Source organism: Rousettus aegyptiacus, unplaced genomic scaffold (genome assembly GCF_014176215.1).
Source record: "Rousettus aegyptiacus isolate mRouAeg1 unplaced genomic scaffold, mRouAeg1.p scaffold_m13_p_16, whole genome shotgun sequence".
NCBI classification, from domain to species: domain Eukaryota; kingdom Metazoa; phylum Chordata; class Mammalia; order Chiroptera; family Pteropodidae; genus Rousettus; species Rousettus aegyptiacus.
This window is the reverse complement of record NW_023416291.1, coordinates 29,633,517-29,646,701: the sequence shown is the minus strand read 5'-3', so window position 1 is coordinate 29,646,701 and position 13,185 is coordinate 29,633,517.

Here is a 13,185-nt window from a genome sequence, read left to right as displayed (position 1 = left end):
AGAAGGGGGTCTCTATCAGATGCCAGATCCGCCGGCACTTTGACCTTGGATTTCCCAGCTTCCTGAACTGTGAGAGATAAATACCTGTTGCTTAAGCTACCCAATCTATGGTTTTGTTACAGCAGCCAGAGCAGACTAAGATTCATGTATTAAGTTAACTTCCCACAATGACCTAATGAAGATGTATTGTTATTATTTCTATTTACCATTGAGGAAAATGAGATGCAGAGAGGTTAAATGACTTGCCCATGATTATATAGCTAGTAAATGGTATGATTGGCATTCAAACCCAGGAAATCTGGTCACAGAGCCCATACTTTCATCCACTATATTCCATTGAATAAACATCAGCGTGAGCATACTGAATGCACACTAATGTCCACCCTTAAGACTATGTAAGCTTTTGAGGTTTTGGAAAGTTTGGAGTGGGGGATAATGACAAAGTTATCTGAATTCCTTCTAATATGGTAGGTGGGGGGTTTGAATAAGTGTTAACCAGAAAAAATAGAGAGACATCACTGTGTCTTTGCCTGTGAAGGCAACTATTTATAAAGTGACTTGCTTAAGTTCACAAGCTGACTCTGGGGGTGTTTATCTTCTTTGCACCGACCTTCAGATCCTTCTGCTATTAGGAATTGTGGTTTGTCTTAGGGAACAGGGAGTCTGAAGCCCCCAGGAAAGGCATCTATGGAACTTCGCGAAGATTAGCCCAAAATAAGTCCTCAGAAGACAGCCAGCTTTCCTCATTGGCTTTGATGGCTAGTTCTTCTCTTTCCTATAGTCACGTAATAGACAAGCTTTGCCTTACGTTAAAAACTACCATAAAAATGAGTCGAAACAAATTAACTTCAGTCAGATAGAATCTAAAAGCAAAGGAAAATTTTCAATTAGTACCTCTGAATTTCTCCTTCTTCAAAGAACATTCTCTTCCAGATGCCACTGCAGCTGAACTCACGGTCCATCCATCAGAGGCCACCACTGTGTCTCCCCACAGTGTAAGCCATTTGCAGCACAGCGTGGGATAGGCTTTCTCACAAACTGGGACTGAAACGCATTTGCATTTTTTCCTACAAATATGACAATTCTAAAACATCTTAAATTAGTGTTGCTTTTACGTTTGAAATAGAGTATGCTTACTCTTCCAACTTACTTTGTTCCATGTGCTCTTTCCGGTAGTGAAGGGAAGTCTTAGTGGGTACATGCCACACCCAGGAAATGTATCCAGTAAATACTTACTGGGTGATGCAGTAAAGGAAGCCTTCTTATGAATGCTCTGCATGAAACTAAGTTTTCATTGGCCTAAAAGGAAAACGACTATTTCCATTTGAACTTGGCCTGGCATCCACACTTTTTATTTCATGGTTTTGATACCATTGCTCCTTCTGCCAATTTCTCATAATTCATCTGGAAGCCTGTGACAACTCAGAATGCCCTGATAGCCAAAGTAACTTCAGAGCGTGAGAGAATAATTCTGCGAGCAGCAGTCAGCAACATCTGGGGACTTGAGGCCAGTTTACATTGAAGCAAATGCTCCTTTTGGAATTGCTGTGTATAGAGGAAAATAAATTGCTATGGATACATATTTTTTTTTTTGGTATAGATACGATTATTTGGCTTCAGTATAAAGCAGATACTGTGACATCTGAAAGCAAATGGTTAAAATTGTCAAGTTTTATATAAAGTAGACACTGTGACATCTGAAAGTGAGTGGGCAAAACTAAAAAAGCAGAGTCAGTCAGTGATGAGAGCAGATAAAGCTTACATTTGCATGTGATTCAACACACTAACTAGAGAGCCACCCCAAGCAGCTGTCACATAACGCATGCATCCATATGTCAGTGCTCCAGCGACTTTCCTTTGCCAGACCCTCCCACTTTCCCAAACTCCCTTCGATTGCTGATGTGGATTGTCACTGTGCTCCTTGTAACCTTCTCTGGCTGACACAGCAAACAAATGTGATTGCTGCCAGTGCCTACGTGGGTTGCCATTAGGCAGTGACGGAATTCATGGTTCAACACTTAATTGGAAGCTTAAATGGCTTTTGGTGTTGATGAGACTTACCATCTTATTTGTAGAACTTTTAATAGATGGAAGGGAAAAGGCCTACTTCATATACAGTGTGTTCCAAGTAAATGTTTGTTGACCATTCATAGATAAAGTGTTACTTCTAAAATTCATTTTAGCAGTAAAAAGCTGTAGGTGTTATCAAGACCCTGGCATATTCAATGTCAAAAATGCATTTATATATTTCCATTAAATTTCTCTTTACTGTGTGTGGTAACGTGTTAATACAATTAACAGTCTACCTCTCTGCTAGTCCATGAATTCCTGAGGGCAGGTATAGTGTTATTCTTCTTCATATTCCTAACTTAGGCACAGTGTCTTTCACATAGTAGGTATTCAATAAAATACTGCAGAAAAGCTATATTTAGCAACTCTACCTTTCAAATGAGTCCCATATCAAATCTTTTAAACGCTAGATATAATCAGCAAAGTACACATTTCAGATAGAAGGAAACCTATTTAACTCCCTGATGCCCTCTGCATTCTCTCTTACCATTGCTCTGGATGCGAATGTAAGAATGGGAAAACTGTCTTGTTTCTGTGCTTAGAATTAAAAAATTTTCCTTAGGCCATCACCTTTACATAGAGCTCTATGCCAGACATTCCAAACATTGGGGAAGTTTAAAAATATAGAATGACTCCAAAATCGCTCCTATACACACAGTATCAAAGGCACACAGCCAGTCTGCCCTGGGAGGCAGAAGTGCGGTAGAAGCCAAGACTGAAAGAATTACCCTTTTCCACTGGGGTCCAGTTCCCTAGCTTCAGAAACAACACGGGTCATTTCTTAGACATTTTCTGGGATGCACAGGCCAGGGATGCCCTGAAAACAGCTCAGGTGAGTCTCCTCCCAAACTCTTCAGCTTGGTGGGCCTAATATAGACTGTGCCATAAAACATGGATCAGCAAAATTTGTCTTTAAAGAGCAAATTTTAAGTATTTTTAAGCTTGGCAGGTCATGTATATATCAGCTGCATATTGTTTTGTGTGTGTGTGTGTGTGTGTGTGTGTGTGTGTGTGTTTTCAAACCTTAAAAATATACATTAAAAAAACATTTTTAGCTGAAGGACATGCACAAGAAAGTAGGCAGGGGGGAGTTGGGGCGGGGTGGGCTGGGTCTGGCCCACAAGGAGTAGTTTACCAACTCCTGCAAAAGATCAAATTGATGTGGTAGTGCTTCGCATTATTCTTTCACTTTGGTGATACCTCCAAGGCAACAATAAGTTCATTTTATTTTGAACATTTTCTTATTGAAAAGAGTGAAGATTTCAGTTTAGAAAACCTAAGTTTTTACCTCTAAACCACTGTGTGACTTGGGCCAGTTCATTTGACTTCTCTAAACTTCAGTTGCCTCACCTTAAAAATGTGGGCAATAAATGAGTATCTTATAAGGTTGTTCAAAAACTCCAATGAGATAACATATGTAAAAGTTTTTTTATAAACTATAAACTCTATTTAAGTGTTAGCTATTATTAATCTTAACGTTACTGAACTTCTAGGAAATAGAATTACTCTGATGGCATTATGGCTTAGTTTGTATATATACAGCCCTAATGATCGAGTGTGGGAAAATTCTAAAGAAATATTTGGTTTGAATCATAAATTATTAGAAAGCCTCAAACTTTCCTTAGAAGCTATTATTTTGTTTGCATGGGAAATTACTTATAAGGAAAAGAAATTGTGGTTTCCTAACTTTCCACATTCAAAGAAGAAAAACTGCAAAAGAAAAGAACGATTCTTGTAAAATATATCGATATTTTTTCAAATGCCAAATATTTTATCCTCCTGAAGTTAAAACAAGTGAAGATTCATTTCTCTAGAAAAAGATAAATTGAGATTTTTTGTGAAAAATTAATATAATATACTTTGGTAAGAAAAAAGGCATGTTCAATTAAATGATGTTGGCTGTTACGATCACCATGCTACCTTGTCTAACACATTTAGGAATTGAAGAGCTATTAAATGACACCAAAATTTAGTGACAAACAAGACAGACAAATTTATATTTTTCCCATGAAGCTCTTAAGGAATTTCTTAAAAAAAAAAAAAAAAAAAAAAAGGTCTTTAAGAATGTAAACAAATTGTGGTAAATGGTGATAACAAATACTGCGTCCACTTCTAAGCTGTATAACTGATTATCTCTATTTTCTCAGTCATTTTTTTTTTAACTTTTAGCATTTGACATCAGACCATATGCTTCTTTTAAACAGCTTTGAAATTTTTGACATTTCACTCCCTCAGTTCTGGATACTCTGGCTCCTCCTCCTTGAAAACATGAGCATTTCCCAATATTTTTAAAACAACCCTAACTCTCAGCTCTATCCCTCAGACAAAAAAGTTACTCATAATTATAAACAGCTGTCTAATGTGTCCATTCTCATTAGATTGCAAGGCCCGCGAGAGCGGGGATTTTGCCTTGTTCCCTGCCAAATCCCTATGCGAGGAATATGGAGCCTGGCTCCCAGTGCTCCCGGTGCTCTAATCACCACTGTACATCCAGCATTGTATGCATAAGTCCACATTCTGCCATATATTATACTAGCAACCTCAAAGTCAACATATCCAAGCCACACTTATCACACTTATCAGCCACCTCAAAAATCTTCTCCTCCTGACTCCCTTCTATTTAATGGCACCAAAGATTTTCTTAGTCACTTAGAGGTATTCCACTTCATTAAACATCAGTTTAATTGCTAAGTAACTCTCAATTCTGTTCTCCTCCTCCTCCTTCTCCTTTTGAGCTTCTTATATGAGTAGAGTGACCAAATTCATTATATATAAACCAGGGCAGTGTTGAGAGCAGAGAGGAGTGCTAACTAGATGGGCCATCAGGATAACAGCATAAACCTGGGTAGTCCTGAGAAAATTAAACATATAGTCACCACAGCTGTGGGCCAAGTACTATGCCAGAAATTACACAAAGGTATATACAATACACACAGTTCCTGTCTCAGAGAAAGTAAGCCTTATTACAGGAGATAAAATAAACACAAATAACTATTAAGTTATTAACTATTAATTAAGTATAAAGTGATAATTATCAATAAACTATATAAACGAAATTTTGGAAGTTTGAGAGATTAATTTTGGCTAGGTGTACAGCAGGTCCCCGAATAACATTGTTTCATTCAGTATAGTTTTGTTATAACATTCATAAAGAAAAATTTGATTCTTGGCCAGACCAGTAGGAGTTTGCACATTCTCCCCATGTCTGTGTGGGTTTTTTCAGGGTCTTCCGGTTTCCTCCCTCATCTCAAAGATGCGCACATTAGGTAAACTGGCATGTCTGAATTGTCGCAGTCTGAGTGAATGTGGGTGTGTGTGATGCGCCCTCTGATGGAAAGGGCACCCTGTTCGGTGCAGGTTCTCACCTTGTGCTCTGAGCTGCCAGGTGGGTTCCAGCCACCCACAACTCAACTGGTATAAGCACTTTGGAAAATAATTACCTTACTTGTTTTTATTAATCTTTCTCAAATGCATGTACAGCTCACATTTATTTCAATGTTTAATATTAGAAGGACTCAGCAATTTTACGCCTAGGTATACACTCAACAAAATGTGTACATGTGTGTGTGCCAATTGACTGGTACAAGGATATGGATAGTAGTTGTATTCATTAAAGTAAGTCTTACATCTGTAAACAGTAGAACTGATAAGTAATCTATAGCATATTCTTACATGGATTATTCTAGAGATGTGATGTCTAACACAGTAGCTATTAGCCATGTGCCTATTTAAATTTAAATTACTTTAAATAAAATAAAAATTTCAGGTACTCAGTGATACTATTTCAAGCATTCAGTAGTTTTATGTGGCTACCATATTGGACAGCACAGAAAAATTTCTATTATTACAGAGGTTTATTGGAAAGCACTGCTCTAGAACCTTGAGAATAAATGAACTAAAGTACATGCAATAACAGGCTGAATCTCACATATAAGGTTGAGTGACAGAAATTAGACACAGGAGAACATATACTTAGGATTCCAATCATATAAATATTTTTAAATGGACAAAATTAACCTATGGTCTTAGAAGTCAGTATAGCAATTACCTGTGGAGAGAAAGGAGATAATATAGTCTTGTGCCTTGTAACAAAGGATCAGTCAACAATCAACCACATATACCAGAGTGGTCCTGTAAGATTAAAATGGAGTTAAAAAATTTCTATCACCTAGTGACATAGCCTCTGTCATAAACTCAAGTCATAAAGCAAAGCATTACGTTTTGTGCTGTGTCATTCTATCGACAGTGAGGCTATCAGCTAGAATTGCCTGGGGGTACTCTTCTGGGCACAGTGAGCTTGCCGCAGACATCTCCCCTTCTAAACCAAAGTTATAGCTAGGCCGATATTTGTGGTTATTACCATCGCAAGATGCCCTTCAGCTATAAGCATTAGCAAACTTTAAACAAAAAGAAGAGTTTATTATTTACAGGCCCTGGAGCCAACGAGGCATGCAAGCGGGCACACAGAAAGGTGGAGGCAGGGGGAATGGGGGGGCATGCGTGTACTCGCACGCTCACTCACGCACAAGCCTGGGGTTCTGCTTCTGTTGGGGTGGAGGATAGGGCCTAGGGTTTTTCATGTTCATTATTTCTGGTGAATTTAAAACCTAAAAGTGGGAATTTAAAGCTCTGGAAGGGAGAGAAACAAGTAGCCCAAATGGTCACTTATGAAGTCAACCAAGATCACTAAAACGAAGGAGCCTCAGTGTGTGCGTGTGTGTGTGTGTGTGCGTGCGTGCGTGTGTGTGTGTGTGTGTGTGTGTGTGTGTGTTGGGGAGAAGGGGCATCATGGCAGTTTGGCTCTTTATCTAGTCCTATGGCTGGCAAAGTGTTTATTTGAGATGACTTTAATTGAAGTGAATACCTCTTGGAAGTGGATGCCTAGGTAATGAAGGCTTAAGTTAGGCACTGACATTACAAAAAGAAAAGCCCACTGTCAGGACTTACTCACTTTTGTGGTGATGCTGGTGTAAACAAACCTACTATGCTCCCAGAGATATAAAAGTGTAGCATATAAATTACAGTAGTAAGCAGTATTATCTAGATTTGTGTAAGTGCCTTCTATGATGTTTGCACAATGACGAATCATCTAGTGATGCATTTCTCCGAAAACATTCCCATTATTAAGCAGCCGTGACTGTAACTGGGAATGGGTGTGAAATGTCGTGCTGGGATTCTGGTACAATTGTATTCCTTAAACAGGGAGTTTACTCACTGAAAATCTATCTAGCTGTACACTTACGATTCTACTATTTGTTTATTTTTTACATAGATTATCCCTCAGTAAAATTTATATTTAAAGAATAAAGCCAAAAATAAGAAAAAAGATAAATCAAAGAAATTTCAGAGAGACCTGAGTAACATTTCACAAAAAGATAGTCAAATGACCAATAACTATGAAAAATTTATCAACTTTATTAGTAATCAGGAACTGCAAACTAGAGCCACAATAAGCTGTTTCTACACACATACCAAAATGGCTAAAACTGATAACACTGAGATAATAGAGACTCTGTACCTCCAGTAGGGGTGTACCTAGAACACCAAATTTGGAAAAGCATACATCCATATTGACTAAAGTAGGACACTTAGAATTTACACTTTGCCCCGTGACCCAGGAACTCCATTTCTAGGAAGTATTTCCAATAGAAATTCTGGTACATGTGTACCAAGAGACTTGTACACAATGTTCATAGTAACATTACCTATAATAGCTAAACATTGGGCAAAGAAAAATTAATAAATTGTGGCTTATTCATACACTGAAAAATTATAAAACAATATCAATAAATGATCTAAGATGTATAGAAAACAGTATGTTAGAATCTTACTAATATAATCTTAAACTAAAGAAGCCAGACATGATTGAATATATACTGTATAATTGAAATAAAGTCCAAAAATAAGCATAAATATAAAATTAGATATCAAGATAGTGGTTCTTTTTAAGGAAGAGAGTAATTGCCTATAAAGGTGGCTTCTAGGGAATTGCTAACATTCTCATTTAAAACCTGGGCAATTGCGATCATCCATCAAGCTGTACATTTACAATTCATGCACTTTCACACATATATATTTTAATTCAATTTAAAAGTTTAAACAAGAATAATAGATGAGAATTGTCAGGAAATAAAGAATTGTTTGAATCTTCGAAGAATAGAAAAAAATTTACATTTTATGAAAATGCAGAACATAAAAAGCCAAAATAAAAGCTACCAGAGTGATAAAAGATTACTTATAAATACTAATTCAATTGATAGAATTATCAGCAACAAAAACCAATAACAGCAGAAAAAGGATTAATCTAAATACTAAGGAAAAAAATAAATGATAACTTAGAATTTTATCACTAACAAAACTACCTTTCAAGGGTAAATATGAAATAAAGATATTTTCAGGTATACACAGATTAAGAACTACAAAACATTATATTTAACAATAATTTTAAAAATCTATAAAAAAGGAGATTTTTGTCTCCTTGCTCATCAATGTGTCTCAACTGTCTAAAACAGTGCCTGCTACAGAGGAAGTTCTCAATAAATATTTATTAAATGAAGATGAAAAGTGAACTTGGTTAAAATAATAGATGGCAACAAGCACAATGAGAAATAAATAGAAAATATGTTGGCAAATTTAATTATAACTATTAATTGGTAATTTTTATATTTAAAATGTGAAATTAAATTCTACTTAGCAATACTGAGGGATTGGGAATTGTAGTTCAATGAGTAGTTAAAGTCTGCTAAAGTGATTGGTTTTAGGAGAGAAATGAGAAACTCAACATAACTCTCACTTCAGCTTGAAATACATATTTAAATAGAAATAATAAAAATTCAATAGTAACTACTAACAGAATAAAATATATATATACAATTTTCAAACAAAAATTTGGTGAAGTGAAGAATACAGAACAGTTTTAGCAATACCGTAGAAAGAGGGAGAGCAAGAGAGGAAAAGTAAAGGGATGATAATCAGAAAGCAAAATAATAAGACTGAAATAAATCAAGTTTTGAAAATGGATAAATACAAACATCTGTAATTCATGTGAACAGATAAAACTTACCTATGAAAATACAGAACTATCAAATTACATTTAGAAAAAAATAAAGAAGTTTAGTACCTATACGAAATAGTACTATAACAAAATGATCCGGAAAAGTTAAAAATAAAGTGCTAGAAAGACATAGGTTAGAAATATGCTGCCTAAAATAAAGTTAGTGTTCACGGGGCACAGGGATCACAATATATCTATTATTTCAAACCCATTAATTTTCTTGTGAAATTTTACCTACCCTTAGTAATTTTAGGTCTGTTTCACCTACTAGTTTCTGATATAAGCGAGTTAAGTCTTCCACCATGATTATGAATGAAACATTTTCTCCTTATAATTCTGACAGTTATTGCAATGCATATGTTGCTATTGTAGCTAGTTTATTACAATTCATGATTATTCATTCCATAATATTCATAGTGTTGAGAAGCAGACTAAGCAAAAGTCCCTGCCACATCATAATGTACTGTTCTTTCTTTTTTTCCTATTAAGTATCTTTACCTGAAATTTTATTTGACATACAGAAAGGTGTTCAACATCATTAACCATTAGGGAAATGCAAATTAAAAGCACAGTGAGGTATCACTACACACCTACCAGGATGGCTAAAATAAAAAAAAAGATAGTGACAATACCAAATCCTGGCAAGGATGTAAAGAAATGGATCATTTATACATCGCTGGTGGTAATTTAAAATAGTGTTGCTGCTCTGGGAAATAGTTTGACAGGATTTTTTTTTTCATATAGAAAACTAAACATATACTGATTATATAACCCAGCAATTGGCCCCTCATTATTTATCTTAGAAATGTAAAAACTCATGTTCACATAAAAATCTGTACACAGATGTTTATCATCTTTATTTATAGTAGTCAAGAACTGAAAACAATCCATCTGTCCTTCAAAAAGTGAAGGGTTAAACTAATTGTGGTACATCTATACTAAGGAATACTATTTAGCAATGAAGATGTATGAACTATTGTTACATGCAACCACTTGAATGAATATCTAGGGCATTGTGCTGAGTCATAAAAGTCAACCTTAAAAAGGTCACATACTGTGTGATTCCTTTTATAATATTTTAAAATGACAAATTTTTAGAAATGGAAAAGAGATTAGTTGTCAGAAGAATGAAAAAGGTAGGAGTAAAAAAGAGAATTATTTCCACTGATGCGAAAACAACAGCCAAGGCTCAACTATAACAAGAGGGTACACACATGACCCACACAAGGGACACACCTGGAGTACCCAGCTCAGGTGACCAAGGGAGACTATGCCTCTGGGCACCACAACACACTTACTACAAAAAGCCATTGGATAAGTCCAGGAGACATAGCAGACCTACCTAATATATAGAAAACACACACACACACACACACACACGGAGGCACCCAAAATGGGAAGACGAAGAAACATGTCCCAAATGAAAGAACAGAGCAAAGAACTACACAATGGAGACAAGCAATGTACCACGTGAAAAGTTCAAAACACCTGTTATAAGGATGTTCAATAAACAGAAGAAGAATAGCCGAACTCAGTGAGAACTTTAACAAAGAGATAGAAAACACAAAAATGGAGATAGAAAATGTAAAAAGGAATCAATCAGAAATGAAGAATACATTAACTGAAATGAAGAATAGATTTCAGGGAATCAACAGATTAGATGAAGCAGAGGATCAAATCAGTAATTTAGAAGATGATATAGCAGAAAACACCCAATCAGAACAGCAAAACAAAAAAAGTCCAAAAAAATAAAAATAGTTTAAGGGACCTCTGGGACAACATCAAGCATACCAACATTTGCATCATAGGGATACCATAAGGAGAAGAGAGAGAGCAAGGAATTGAAAACCTATTTGAAGAAATAATGACAGAATACCTCTCTAACCTGGTGAAGGAAATAGACATATAAGTACAGGAAGTGTAGAGTGTCTCAAACAAGATGAACCCAAAAAGGCCCACACCAAGATACATCATATTTAAAATGCTAAAGGGTAAAGACAAAGAGAGAATCTTAAAAGAAGCAAGAGAAAAGCAATTTATTGCCTACAAGAAAGCTCCCATAAGACTGTTAGCTGATTCCTCAACAGAAACTTTTCAGGCCAGAAAGGATTGGCAGGAAATATTCAAAGTGATGAAAATCAAGAACCTACAACCAAGATGACTCTACCCAGCAAAGCTATCATTTAGAATCAAAGAACAGATAAAGAGCTTCCCAGATAAGAAAAAGCTAAAGCAGTTCATTGCCACCAAATCGGTATTACAAGAAATGTTAAAGGAACTACTTTAAGGAGAAGAAGGGAAGAAAAGATCAAAAAGAGGAATAATAAAATGATAATAACTACAAATCTATCAACAATTACTTTAAATATAAATGGATTAAATGCTCCAATCAAAAGATAGGGTGGATAAATGGGTAAGAAAACAATACCCTTACATATGTTGCCTACAAGAGACTCCCTTCAGATCAAAAGATACACACAGACTGAAAGTAAAGGGATGAAAAGAGATAGTTCATAAAAACAAAAACAAACAAACAAAAAGCTGGGGTAGCAATACTAATAACAGACAAAATAGGCTTTAAAACAAAGGCTATTACAATAGACAAAGTAATCCCACTTCTGGGTATTTATCCAAAGAAATCCACTTTGAAGGAACATGTAAATCTGTATGTTTATTGCAGCATTAATTTCAATAGCCAGGATATGGAGGCAACCTGGTTGTCCGTTAGTGGATGAATGAATAAAGAAGAGGTGGTACATATATACAATGGAATATTACTCAGCCTTAAAAAAAAATAAAATAAAATCTTGCCATTTGCACCCTAGAGGGTATTGCACTGAGTGGAATAAAAGAGAGAAAGACAAATGCCACATGAGTTCACTTACATGTGGAATCTAAGTAAATGAATAAAACAGAAACAAACTCATAGATACAGAGAGCATTTTGATGGTTACTAGATGGGAGGGGTTTGAGGTAGTGGATAAAAAAGCAGAAGAGATTAAGAAGTACAAATTGATAGTTACAAAATAGTCACAGGGATGTAAAGTACAGCATAAGGAGTATAGTTAATAATATAGTAATAACTATGTATGGTATCAGATGGGTACTAGATTTACTTCATGATCATTTGTAAGTTATATAAATGTCTAATCACCATGTTGTACACTCGAACCTAATATCATATTGTGTACTAACTGTATTTGAAAAATAAAAACATATTTTTAAAAGCATATTTATTTCCTGCTTGAAATGCCTATAGCAGTTTCTGACTAAATCCTGACTTATAGAAACATTGACAAACAAATCACAAAAGAATAAATGGAAATGTCAAATAAATGTATGAAAATACATTCATAATTAAGGAATAAAAAATTTTGATAACTTTTTTTGCTTATCAATTTGACTGTCTTATTTCATTTATCTATGTTCACATACCTCTTTATCATAAATATTCAAGGTTGGCAAGAAGCAAAGAAAATCAAAACAGATTCTGTAATAACTATAGTTACAAGTTTACATTTTTCATTTACATTTGTAAAACCCTTCTAGGAGGTAGTATGTATTGTAACCTTTCAAATGTTCATAAGTTTTGATCTTCTAATTTTACTTATAGAAGTTGATTTTAAGAAAAAATTAGAGTATATTACATATGAGTATTTATTATGGTGTAAGTCATAAAGCTGACAATTTTTAAAACCCTGAGGATCTAAATATTAAGTATCCAAATATTTAAACTTATTATGATATGTACATGCAATAGAATTGCTGTACAGCTGTTATAAATTATGTTTTGACAGAAATTTTAATAACATGATGTGTTCATAAAATAATGTTAAATGAAAAAACAAAATATATAACTATAGATACAGTATGATCATAGTATTGTATATAATTTTCATATATGCACACAATAAATGCACACATATATTTTATGTAGATATGTATATGTTTCTATGTATATAATTTACATACATGAGTAAAAAATGGGAAAAAGTATAAAATATTTAACATTGGCTATTTCTCCAGTGGTAGAATTACAGATAAGTTTTATTTTTATACAT